The sequence below is a fragment of the Pleurodeles waltl genome, chromosome 4_2, assembly GCF_031143425.1.
Source record: "Pleurodeles waltl isolate 20211129_DDA chromosome 4_2, aPleWal1.hap1.20221129, whole genome shotgun sequence".
NCBI lineage: Eukaryota > Metazoa > Chordata > Amphibia > Caudata > Salamandridae > Pleurodeles > Pleurodeles waltl.
The window spans coordinates 767,968,342-767,982,533 of record NC_090443.1 but is presented as its reverse complement, the minus strand read 5'-3'; the positions used below and the strand labels follow the sequence as shown (position 1 = coordinate 767,982,533).

Below are 14,192 nucleotides of genomic sequence, written 5' to 3'. Positions count from 1 at the left end.
TGTATGTGGCTAATTTACACGCCCCTGTGGCACAGGGCAGGAATTATCTTGCTGCGTCACCCTGCCCCACTGGAAAAGGCCAGCAATGTGCCACATCTACTAGATACAATGCATTTCTGTCCTCTCTCCCTGCCCTGGCACTGATTCAGCTGCCGAGCTCCAACATTGGCACCCTTGCACAGTGGTGCACAGATGCCTGTTTTGCAGGGGTAATTGATTATGTGCAGGAAGGGACTTCTGTAGTGCGCTCTGCATGGTGCTGTTCACACTAATTGTACAGCGCAGAATAAGCTCCCTGTGCTAAGAATCAGCATTGCTCAGCGTGTCTGAATTTCACCTACTCGCAGATCTCTTCAGAATCTCGCAGTTTGCATGTAACTGCGAAATTCCACAGAGTAAAACTCTACGATTTCTCGAATGCAGCACTGAAGGTTTAGAACTCACTCCCATGAGATATTACAGTATTCTAGACAGAGTGAAAGGCTTTTATCTGTTCTGTTTTTCATACCATTTTTTTCTAGCTGGATTCATTTTAATGTTTCATTGAGCAGGTACAAGATCATTCATAGGCATCACCGCTTTGCATAGCTTTGTGTATAAACTGAGCAATATTACACAGGATTCTTGAAACACTTTACATTGTAATGATGTCACCAAGGTAATAGTAAGAGCTCATCACAATGTCAGCTGAGTACTTGATAGGTGATGGGAATAATACATGTTGCTATCTCACAAATGTGCAAATTGTATTTCTGAATGTGTGAGGGGGGTTTGCCACCACTCGGGTTTGCAACCACACTGAAAAAAATGTATTTTCTATCCTCCAAAAAGTGGAAGTGGATGCCCTCTTTACTGGGTGGCTGGTAGGAGATTGAACCTAGGATTGCAAGTTTCATAGCCTGTTAATAGTGTACCTGGTTCATGTGATCTTAAGATCCATTGTAGGTTTCAAACTTACTCCTGTTTACAAGATTGCATATTTTTAGCTAATCTCATGGAAAGGGCGGCTAGATGGCCTGTCTGCATTTGAGTCAGGGTTTGCTGGCCTGTGAATTGTGAGAGACTGACAGTAATAGAAGGGAATTTAAAACAGTGCATATGTTGACAACACAGTGTCTGTATCACAAACTGTGCAGGGACTGGTGCATAAGCAGAAGAAGATTCTGTATCAGAGGCTCCTCCTTGATTTATGTCATATATTTAGGAAGAGGATATGCATTTTAAAGTTTACAGCCAGTGTCATTATTAACTTGGCCAACACAAAAGGATGATGGACAGAGTGCTGCAGCTTTTTAAACACTCACCCCCAGTTACATATCTGGGTTTAATCCATCATTTTTTTTGCTCAAGATGCCACCCCTGTTTGTACCCAGCCATATGCAAATCAGTCTTGACCCTGCTCCCCTTGGGAATGGTCCAGCCCAAACTGCCAGGCCAGGACCTCCCTAGACGGGAAACAAGCATCCTGGGACCGGTTTTGGGGTATCAACTTTTATCAGCCATGCTAGCTTGAATCCAGTGGCACAGTGAGCATGGGACCCACTTCTACGAATACCCTTTCCATTTAGAGCAACTTTAGCAACACAAAAGGATGATGCACGTGGTGCTGAAACTTTTCAAACACTCGACCCCCAGTCACAGATCTGGGTTGAATCCATCATTCTTTTGCTCACCATGCCACCCCAGTTTGTACCCATCCATATGTAAATCTGTCTTGACCCTGTTCCCTAAGGGAACAGTCTAGTCCGATCTGCCAGGCCAGGTCCTCCCTGGACCAGAAACAAGCATCCTCAGTCCGGTTTTGGGGTATCACCCTTCATCAGCCAGGCCAGCTTGAATCCAGAGGCACAGTGAGCATGGGACCTACGTCTGGGCATGCCCTTACCCCTTAGGGCAACTTTAGAAATACAAAAGGATGATGGACGGAGTGATGAAGCTTTTCAAATACTCACCCCTAGTCTCAAATCTGGGTTTAACCCATCTACTTTGTAGGGCCTGACAATCAGCTTTCTGTACAGCCAAACCACACTACTCATGTGCTGCAGTTCCTGCTCACACAGGACTTTTGGTGCATTGAACCATCAACAGGTTAATTCCCTCATGCTCCAATGCAGAAAGAAAGAATCTGTGTGTCTGCCAAGGTACTACTGTATATTACAACTAAGGTGGTAGTTTTAAGGTCCTACTGTGAGTCTACTGCTCAATTTGCAGCATAATCATGGTAAAATGAATTGGGGCCATGGCTTATCCAGCCTGACCAAGTAGAAAACAGGGCCCCTAAATCAATAAAGAGAGAGATCAAGGGTAATCTACCAAAGGTATGACAAATTTGTACATAGAAATAATTGTTATTTTTGATAAAAAGGATGATATTATTGTGCTTATTATAGATAAATATTACTAATGTTTGATAGTATTATCGTTTATGATTTCTTTGCCTTGTTCTTTTTATATGATATGCAAGAGAGAGATGTTGTCATACTTATCCAGCCCGACCTCCATCGTGCCTTTTCTTATTTTGCATTCCTACACAAGGGATCACCAGATACCTATAGTATTCTTAGTTGAGGCCCCACTGATCCATGCCTGTCTCTGTAAATATGAGTATTGTGATTTACAAAGGCCTTGGAAGTTAGAGGCTAGGCCTGATTTTTCTCTTACCAAATTAAGCTTGTCAATAGGATGTCTCATACCAGCTGTGCAAGAAATTAGTTTATTAGTCAAGTGGGGTAAGTACACACCTCAAGTACTAACCATAATTCTTGTCAGAGTGAACCACTAAAGTCACCAGATAGACCTGAGCCCATCCCTTGGTACAGATCAATGACTTAAAGGCAGTGTGCAAAGTATTTATGGAGAACTAAAACAGTAATAAAGATGAAATTCAAAACAATAAAAGTAAAATATAACACACAAAATGACACCAAAATGAGAAAATTCCAAAAGGGAAACCACATATATGCATTTTAAAGTTTTAGGTAGAACTCGTGGGAAGAGACACAAAGGCTATCATTTTGACATTGGCAGTAAATCTCGGTTACTGCTACGGTGACGGCCACCAACATACCGTCGTGGAGGCGAACATCTGTTTGCCATATTATGACACACACACACACACACTAAACCGACAGAATACTGCCACAAACATATATCCGCCAGACCAAAGGTCAGTGGTAAAGTGTCGGGACAAACACCCATACCGTTACGCCAACAAAACTACACCCACCACATTATGACCCACTAATCACCATGGTGGACATTCAATGGCAGTAAACCATTGGCAGTACACATCGGTGCAGTCAGAATGGCCACCCAAATACAAAAAACAACACAACATTGGACAAAACTAAAATCACACACCTGGCACCTATACACACACCACACCCACCACCCACAGCAGTATAAAGCACACACCCACATTACACACAACCCTTTCTGAACACGAAAAGACTACAATAGTTAGCAACGCAAATCACAGACCACAAACACCCATTCATCCATCACGCACCCCACATCCCACACCCCACCACATTACTCAACACCCTCTGACCAACACACACCACACAACACCCATGTCCCCACTAAGGCACCCCCGTTTCACAGATGAGGAGTTGTGGGTCATGGTGGTGGAAATAGTCTGGGTAGAGCCACAGCTGTTTGGAGCACAGGTATAGCAAATATCCATTGCCAGGAAGATGAAGCTATGGTGGAGAATCGTGGACAGGGTGAACGCCGTGGGACAGTATCCAAGAACAAGGGGCGACATCAGGAAGAGGTGGAACAACTTACGGGGGAAGGTACGTTCCGTGGCAACAAGGCACCAGCTCGCCGTCCAGAGGACTGGCGGTGGACCCCCACTTCCTCCCCCACGGCTGATAGCATGGGAGGAGCAAGACTTGACAATCCTGAGGGACTCACTGGAGTAGCCAGAGGACTGAACACTGGTGAGTTAATATTTGCTATTTATCACCCCCCACACCTGCATGCCATCTCACCCCCTCACCCTAACTCCCATCACTCTACTCCATCCCACACAGTGCACCTACACATGTGACTAACCCCAATGCCAAGCCCTGCATGCCATACCAATGCATGTAAAGCCCTCCCAGCCCTGCATGTACACCCATCACCAAAGCATGGACAGTATGGAGAACAAACAATCCCACAATACATCACCATACACAAACAAAGGTGGCAGGGCAACAGCAACGATAGAGGGGAAGCTAGGCATGTACAATATGTCACAGACATGAAGCATAATACATAATTTACATCCCCACAGGTGCCCCCAGCCAATCCCAGCGGTGAGGAGGTGCCACAACTATCCAGCCCCCCAACAGAAGATGCCTCCAGTGATGACAGTAACTCTGGACTTCTGGAGCTGGATAAACTACCTGGCCCATCAGGAACCACTGGCCAGTTGGCCACCTCGGCCCACTCCTAGTCCTCCACAGAGCCGCCCCCAGTATCTAACACCACAGCACCCACCCAACGTCCCCACACCACTGTCCCCCGGACACGTCAGTCAGCAATGTGCCCACTTGTACAGGGACCCCAGTCCACACCTCACAGCCAAGACAATCAGGGTCCTGGGATCAGTGGCAGTGGGCACACCGTTCACTGAACACAGGCACAGGGGGACTGGGACACACTGTGCGCCAGGGGGAAGACAGGCCCAGACCGACTCTCCAGGAGGCACTCCCTTATGTCCTGGGTGCTTACCAACAATCCCAGAACAAGATGGGCCAGATCTTTAACAACATACAGGAGAACAAGGGACTGCAGGAGGTACACCATCAGGAGATCAGGGAAGATTTGCAGGCCCTTAACACCACCATGGTCTCCATAGCAAGGGTGCTGGCTGATATGGCCAATATCATGAGGGAATGGACAGCACACCAGTGGGCCTTTTCCCCTAGCCAGTCAACTGAACAGCCCACCACATCTGCTGCAGCTAATGGACAGGAGGCCCTGCCACAGTACCCACAGGCCACCAGCACCCCTCTCCCTGCAAGAGGTGAACCACCCCGCAAACGTTTCCAGTGACCCAGACAGAAGCCAGAGACACTAGCCAAGACCAAGACCACCGCCAGGAAATGAAACCCTCCTGAATGTCCCCCTTGTGTCCCACCCTGTCACCTTGTCCACTTTGAACTGCCTTAGCTCCCTTTCTTATGGCCCCTTTGACACTGGACTTGTGCAACAAACAGACTGGACCAATACCCTGGACTTACCTCTACCATCACCCCTTTCCATTTTCCATTGCACTTTTCCATCTAAAAATCCACTAAAATAAACACCCTTGAACATAACTTGAGGGGTAGTGTTTTATGTGATGAAAATGTGCCAATATGGAAACAGTCACATCTTGTGCAAATGATCTGAACACTGTGATAGCATAAAAATAATGACCTGTAGCTGTATGTAGACATCAGATCAGTACACAGTTGGTATACCACCAACATCTGCAAAATGAGAAGGCATAGGTGACAGTCAGTTGAGATGCAAAGGAATTGAATGCCATCCTGCTACAGCCACACTGAAAACACAAATAATCAGAGGAATGGTCAGTTCCACTGTCTCACCTGTGTGTCAATGGAAGTATTGATGTATAACTGATGTTCTGCTGTCCACATCCTCATCCTATGCCTCCTCATCCTCACTGTCCTCAGGGTCCACTGCTGACACAGGGGCATTTCCAATCTCCTCCTCCTGCGGATAAGGCAGATGTTGTCTGAGGTTCAGGCTGTACAACATGCAGCATGCTACTACGCTCTGACATACCTTCTCAGGGGAGTAGCACAGGGATCCACCTGTCAGATTGAGGCAACTGAACCTGGCCTTCAGGAGGCTGAAGGTACGTTTTATGATCCGACTGGTTCGCTCATGTGCATCATTATACTGTCCTGGCATTCCTCACAGGGGTCAGGAGCCACAATAGGTTTGGGTAACCAGAGTCACCTGCAAGTATTGAGGGGAAAACATGAGCCTTACACAATGGTATGGGGCAACTTCTGAAGGCATATACGGAAATGCACTGGGTGGGGACTTTGACTCACCTATTAGCCACACCCTGTGCCTCTGTAGTTGTGCCATCACATTTAGGATGCTGCTATTCCTCAGGACGAAGGCGTCATGTACTGACCCAGGATACTTGGCAGTGACGTGGGAGATGTACTGGTCTGCCGTGCACACCATTTGCAGCTTGAGTGAGTGGAAACTCTTCTGATTCCTGAGCACCTGTTCATTGTTCAGGAGGGTGTGAGGGGTGGGGGGGACAAATGCAATATGTGTTCTGTCAATCCGCCCCACTAATATTTGGTATATGTCCCATTGCATAGAATCCCGCCTTCACAGTGGGCACATTTTCCACCTGGGGGAAAGCGATGTAGCTGCACATGTGTTTGACCAAGGCAGACAAAACCCTTGACAGCACGATTGAGAACATTAGCTGTGACATTCCTGCTGCCAAGCCCACTGTCACTTGGAATGAACCAGTTGCCAGGAAATGGAGCACTGATAGAACTTGCACAAGAGGGGTGATCCCTGTGGAATGACGGATAGTTGATATCAGATCAGGCTCCAATTATGCACACAGATCTGTGATAGTGGCCCTGTCCACAAGGGGTCTGTACATGGGGTCTTGTCTCCTCCTCCTATCCCTCTGCAGTGGTAGATATCTAAGGAACACAAGAGTGAGTAGGGTGTCACAAATTGAAGAATGGAACCACCACCTCAGTGTACATAGAGCATTTATGTGATGGGACAATGTGAATGGCAATGTATGTGCAATTTACAGCAATGACGCAGTTCTTAATTTTCAAAATGTTGTCCACCACCATAAAATGGCGACTGCCTGTCCTGTATGTAGGGACAGGTGGAAGTGAGGTAACTCTGCGGGCCCTGGGCGTCATGGAGGAAGGCGGCCTTGCACCGCCGTGCTAGTCCTCATTGGCTACAATGGGGCTCTATGGAGTACAGTGGCCAATGGGGATCAGCGATGACGGTGTACACCACCGTGGACGTCACCACTATTTTCTGTCTAAAACCTCACTTGATTCCTGACTTTCCACAAGACCACACCTCCACTGCATGTGCTGCTGTGACCTGTGTCTGGAACCTGCCATGACCTGTGTGAGGGGGGAAAGGTTCCCTGCCTTCACTTCGGAGGAGGTGGAGCACTTGGTGGATGGGGTCCTACCCCTGTATGAACAGCTGTATGAACAGCTGTATGGGCCTCCAGACTAACAGGTAAGTACACCATGGGCACGATGCATGTGACAAAGTTGCATGGAGATGTGTGAGCTAGCAGAGTGTCATTTGGGGGGGATGTCTGGTGGTAGTGTACATGGTGGGCTCCGGGTGATGTGTGTGCCAATTGAGATGGAAATAGTATTTGTGGGCCATATGTGTGACAGGCTGGATTGTATGTTTAATGTTGTCCTCCTGTCTGAATTACCTCTGCAGATCAACGCCCATCAGAAGATGGGAATGTGGCGTGCCATCGCCAAGGACATGCCTACCCTGGGGGTCTAAAGCAGGCAGAGCACCCACTGTAGGAAAAGGTGGGAGGATCTGAGAGACTGGGCCCGGAAGACCACGGAGGCCCAGCTGGGGATGGCCTCTCAACGTACGCAGGGTGCCCATCAAAACCTGACCCCCCTGATGGCCCGCATCCTTGTTGTGGCCTACACAGAGCTGGATGGGCGCTTGAGGGCAGCAGAGCAGCCACAAGGGGGTGAGTACAGTGAGCGTGACAACCATGTTTTTGGCTGGCTGGTGGGATCCTGGTGGTGGATTTCAGTTAGTGGGTACCCCTTAATGACAGCTAAGACATTGCTGCGTGGTCCAGGTCAAGGTAAATGGGTGTATAGCATAATCTTGTAATCTAGCTAGGTGGCATTCCAGGTCAGACATGGCTTAGTGGGTCCCAGGAGGGGCGCAGTTGGCAGTGGTTGGCTCTCAACTTGCTGTGGTACCTAGCCAATGGAATGCCAGTGCGATGCATAGTGTTCAATCCTGATCCCTGTGTGTGATGGTAATGTGTATGCCATCTGTGGTGTTGGTGCTTTAATTGACCCAGTGCTCCCTTTCTCTCTCTCCCCCTATTTTCTTCTGTCATCCTGTTCATGTGTGCATTAGCATCATTTGGCGGAGGAGATGGGGCACCAATGGCTGAGGGAGCTGGTGAAGCCGCCACCCCTGTGCCAGTACTGCCCTCCCAGTAGCCCCCCACTGAGTTTGCTGTGCCCGCTCACCCAGGAGGGTGGGCATCTTCTTTGCCTCAGGCACCTCAGGCCCTGCCCCAGTGGGCCCTGCTGCCCTCAGTGAGAAGGCTGTTGACCTCCTGAGATCCATCTCTATAGAGCAGTCAACCATAGTGAATGCCACCCAGGGCTGGCATCCTAGATGCAGCAGTGCAATGCATACCTGGAGGCCATCCACTGTGGTTTGGCGGCCCTACAGAGATTGTTTCAGGCACTGGCCTCCTCTCTGATGGTAGCCAGTGTCCCTGTTCCTACCATCCCCCTTCCAACTACCACTTTCCAGTCCCATTCTCCTCAATCCCAACCCATCCCATGCACATATAAAGACAAGCATGCATACCAAACATCAGAAAAGAGTAGCACAGTCAAACACAGGCCACAAGCACTCACACAAACCACAGACAATTGCACACACAACAATATCCACTGCCTCCACTGTCTGCCCCCTACTCCTCCTCCTACCTCACAGTCACATCTGCACTCACACTTGCATGCACTGCATCAACAGCCAGCACCACCATCAAATCAAGCAGCACACACACTTCACTTACACTTCACTTACAGACACCTCCACGACATCCATCCATGCATCCCCTTTGTCTTCTCCCACCCTGTCTGCCCCCCTAAGAGACACAAACACATGCACTCTGGAAGGAAATGCCTCCTCTGTATGGTTACTCCCTAACTTTTTGCCTTTGCTGATGCTAAGCTATGATTTGAAAGTGTGCTGGGACCCTGCTAACCAGGCCCCAGCACCAGTGTTTGTTCCCTAAACTGTACCTTTGTCTCCACAATTGGCACAACCCTGGCACCCATGTAAGTCCCTTGTAACTGGTACCCCTGGTACCAAGGGCCCTGTGCAAAGGAAAGTTCTCTAAAGGCTGCAAAATGTCTTATGCCACCCTGGGGACCCTTCACTCAGCACATGCACACTGTCTCCCAGCTTGTGTGTGCTGGTTGGGAGAAAATGACTAAGTCGACATGGCACTCCCCTCAGAGTGCCATGCCAACCTCACACTGCCTGTAGCATAGGTAAGTCACCCCTCTAGCAGGCCTTACAGCCCTAAGGCAGGGTGCACTATACCACAGGTGAGGGCATATGTGCAGGAGAACTATGCCCCTACAGTGTCTAAGCAAAACCTTAGATATTGTAAGTGCAGGGTAGCCATAAGAGTATATGGTCTGGGAGTTTGTCAAACACAAACTCCACAGTTCTATAATGGCTACACTGAAGACTGGGAAGTTTGGTATCAAACTTCTCAGCACAATAAATGCACACTGATGCCAGTGTGCAAATCATTGTAACATACACCCAGAGGGCATCATAGAGATGCCTCCTGAATACCTACCCGACTTCTAGTGTAGGCTGACCAGTTTCTGCCAGCCTGCCACACACCAGACAAGTTGGTGGGGACATGAGGAGAGTGCCTTTGTCACCCTGTGGCCAGGAACAAAGCCTGTACTGGGTGGAGGTGCTTCTCACCTCCCCCTGCAAGAACTGTAACACCTGGCAGTGAGCCTCAAAAGCTCACCCCTTTTGTTACAGCGCCCCAGGGCATCCCACCTAGTGTAGATGCCCGCCCCTCCAGCCATTGCCCCCACTTTTGGCGGCAAGGCTGGAGGAGATAATGAGAAAAACAAGGAGGAGTCACCCACCAGTCAGGACAGCCCCTAAGGTGTCCTGAGCTGAGGTGACCCCTGCCTTGAGAAATCCTCCATCTTGAATTTGAGGATTCCCCCAGTAGGATTAGGGATGTGCCCTCTCCCCATAGGGAGGAGGCACAAAGAGGGTGTAGCCACCCTCAAGGACAGTAGCCATTGGCTACTGCACTCCCAGACCTAAACACACCCCTAAATTCAGTATTTAGGGGCTCCCCAGATCCCAGGAAATCAGATTCCTGCAACCTGAAGAAACAAGGACTGCTGACCTATAAGCCTGCAGAGAAGGAGGAAGACGACAACTGCTTTGGCCCTAGCCCTACCGGCCTGTCTCCAACTTCGAAAACCTGCTTCAGTGATGCATCCGACAGGGACCAGCGACCTCTGAAGCCTCAGAGGACTGCCCTGGACTAAAGGACCAAGAAACTCCCGTGAACAGCGGCCCTGTTCAAAACCAGCTACTTCTTTGCAACAAAGAAGCAACTTTCAAAGACTACACGTTTCCCACCAGCAGCATGGGACTTCACACTCTGCACCTGACTCCCCTGGCTTGAGATCCAGAGAATAAACACCTCAGGGAAGACTCCCCGGCGACTGCAAGCCTGTGAGTAACCAGAGACGACCCCCCTGAGCTCCCACAGCGACACCTGCAGCGAGAATCCAGAGGCTACCCCTGACCGCGACTGCCTGTAACAAGGGACCCGACGCCTGGAACTAACACTGCACCGCAGCCCCCAGGACCTGAAGGAACCAAACTTCGATGCAGGAGTGACCCCCTGGCGACCCTCTGCCTAGCCCAGGTGGTAGCTGTCCCGAGAAGCCCCCCTGTGCCTGCCTGCACCGCTAGAGTGACCCCCGGGTCCCTCCATTGTTTCCTACCTGAAACCCGACGCCTGCTTTGCACACTGCACCCGGCCGCCCCTGTGCGGCTGAGGGTGTGTTTTGTGTGCCTACTTGTGTCCTCCCCAGTGCTCTACAAAACCCTCTGGTCTGCCCCACGAGGACGCAGATACTTACCTGATGTCAGATTGGAACCGGAGCACCCCCTGTTCTCCATAGGCGCCTATGTGTTTTGGGCACCTCTTTGACCTCTGCACCTGACCGGACCTGGTGTGGTACATTTGGGGTAGCCTTGAACCCCCAACGGTGGGCTTCCTATGCCCCAGGACTGAGACTTGTAAGTGTTTTACTTACCTCTTAATCTAACCTTTACTTACCTCCCCCAGGAACTGTTGATTTTGCACTGTGTCTACTTTGAAAATAGCGTATTGCCATTTTTACAGAGACTGTACATTATATTGTTTTCATTCAAAGTTCCTAAAGTATCTAAGTGAAGTACCTTACATTTAAAGTGTTTGATATAAATCTTGAACCTGTGGTTCTTAAAATAAACTAAGAAAAGATATTTTTGAATATAAAAACCTATTGGCCTGGAGTAATTCTTTGAGTGTGTGTTCCTAATTTATTTCCTGTGTGTACAACAAATGCTTAAAACCAGCCTCTGATAAGCCTACTGCTCGACCACACTACCACAAAATAGAGCATTAGAATGATCTACTTTTGCCACTATCTTACCTCTAAGGGGAACCCTTGGACTTTGTGCACACTATTTCTTACTTTGAAATAGTATATACAGAGCCAACTTCCTACACACTCAGACTCCCAACAGCCATCCATCTCACACATGCACACTGCCCATGCACCTGTCCCCAAGTCCAGCATACTTACACCTCCGACATCCACTCCCTCAACCTCCACTCCCATTCCCCCCCCCACATCCCGCCCCAACGTCCCTAAGAAGCTTTTCCTTGCCCATCTTTACCTCTTCCCTCCCTCTTCACCCTGTAAGAGTAGTGTCCCAAAGACACAGCACAGCACCTCAGCCAATGTCTGCCACTGCTCCCATCAGATCCTCAGCTGCTGGCACAAAGGGACCCCAGAGTGTGATGGCTGCCATTCCGACTAGGGTGGTGAATACCAAGGGACAAGAGACGGGGACAGTGGTGGCAACTCCTAGTCGTGGAGGCAAGAAAGGGAAGGTTCCCACTCCACCAACCAAGAAAGGGAAGGATCCCATTCCACCACCAAAGAGAGGCAAGAGGCCCCCCTACCGGCACTGGGCATGGAGCTCTCACCTCCAGCAGAGGCAGCCACCGTAACACCTCCACGAGCAGTGGGCAAGGAGACCTCACCTCCAGCAGAGGCAGCCAGGGTAACATCTCCACCAGCAGTGAGCAAGGAGCCCTCACCTCCAACAGAAGCAGCCAGGGTAACAGCTCCACCAGCAGTGGGCAAGGAGCTGTCACCCCCAGAAGAGAGCATATAGGCCACCCACCAGGGAAAGTTGGGCAAGGAGCCCCCTCCAGAACTAGTGAGCATGATACCCACTCCAGGGACTGTGGCCTAAGACTCCCCACTAGAGATAATTGGGCAAGAAGCCCCCTCCAGAACCAGTGGGCATGATACCCACTGCAGAGACTGTGGCCTAAGACTTCCCACCAGAGACAATTGGGCAAGGATCCCCCTCCAGAACCAGTGGGCATGATACCCACTCCAGAGACTGTCGCCTAAGACTCCCAACCAGAGACAATTGGGCAAGGAGGCCCCTCCAGAATCAGTGGGCATGATACCCACTCCAGAGACTGTGGCCTAAGACTCCCCTCCTGAGTCAATGGGCAAGGAGCCCCCTCCAGAACCAGTGGGCATGATACCCACTACAGGGACTGTGGCCTAAGACTCCCCACCAGAGACAATTGGGCAAGAAGCCCCCTCCAGAACCAGTGGGCATGATATTCACTCCAGAGACTGTGGCCGTAGAACCCCCACCAGGGACAGTGGGCAAGGAGCCCCCTCCAGAACCAGTGGGCATGATACCCGCTCCAGGGACTATGGCCTAAGAATCCCCACCAGAGACAATTGGGCAAGGAGCCCCCTCCAGAACCAGTGGGCATGATACCCACTCCAGAGACTGTGGCCTAAGTCTTCCCTCCAGGGACAGTGAGCAAGGAGCCCCCTCCAGAACCAGTGGGCATGATACCTATTCCAGGGACTGTGGCCTAAGACTCCCCTCCAAGGACAGTGGGCAAGGTGCCTCCTCCAGAACCAGTGGGCATGATACCCACTCCAGGGAATGTGGCCTAAGTCTTCCCTCCAGGGACAGTGGGCAAGGTGCCCCCTCCAGAACTAGTGGGCATGTTACCCTCTTCAGCTGAGGTTACCCCCACCCCGTTCCCCCCAGGTGCCTGCCCATTGTCAACATGATGCCCCTGCACAGTGGAGTCCGGATGATGTCAGGAATCAAGTTGGGGCTTGGACTGTGCCCTGTGGCCATGTGGGCCTTTTGTACTTTGGACTCGCCATTGGCCCTTTCTAGACATTGACGCCTGTTTTTGTTACCGCATGGACAATATGGTGGCTGTTGGCATAATATTACAGTACCAGTTATACCTTAATGTCGTCCTTGTTTTAATTAGACGTGGGTCCTGTGACATTGGTTTGACTCTGCAGCTGGTTGTGTGTATGGTGTGTGTGTGAATGGTGTGTGTTGTATGTGTGTGTGTGTGTGTCACTCTCCTTTTTCTCCCTCCCTCCCTTGTGTGCTAGGCGGCTGTACTCACCGCCGTCGTCTTCGTTGGCGTTGGTGTTCCTGGTGGACAATGGCATAGAAGAGCATCAGGAAGACTTGAAGTTCCGGTTCCATAGCAGCGGAGGTCTTCTCTGTGTCATTGATGGTGAGTTTCTGTATTCTGTTTCCGCCAGGCTTTTGATGGCATTGGTACCGCCCCAGAAATTGTGGCGGTTTGCTATGTCATAATGTGGTGGACGGTACCTTGTCTACTGCCTGGCTGTTGATGGCTACCGCCGTGGTCAGTAGTGTTAACACCCTGGCATTTGGTGTGGTACATTGGCTGTCTATGGAAGGTATCACCACCATAAGTTGGTGGTATTTACCGCCAGCCTGTTGACTTTATTACCCCCACTTTAATGGTCGCTGCCAATGTCATAATGACCACCAAACTGCCAATGCTAGTCAATGATCATGATAGAATAAGACATGAGCTCAATTTGATCCTGACTATGATGGAGCCCGAGTCAAATGCATTACCAGGATTGTCCTGGTCAAAGGTTTTACCTTTTGACTTTAGTCCTTTATGTCCTAATATATCACAGGAGCACACTTCTAAAGCCCTCTAGGACCTGAGGGGAGGCAGGTCCAGTTGCCACTGGTTCAGCTGGGCAGTTGCATGGTAAGTCCTCTTGTAGTTT

At 50.0% G+C, this 14,192-nt stretch overlaps 1 protein-coding gene across 1 annotated transcript in view; it reads left to right on the top strand.

Moving 5' to 3' along the window:
* MSH4 (mutS homolog 4) overlaps positions 1-14,192 on the top strand; it is a 2,042,424-nt gene that overhangs the window by 1,271,200 nt on the left and 757,032 nt on the right. The gene's annotated exons all lie outside the window — the stretch shown is intronic.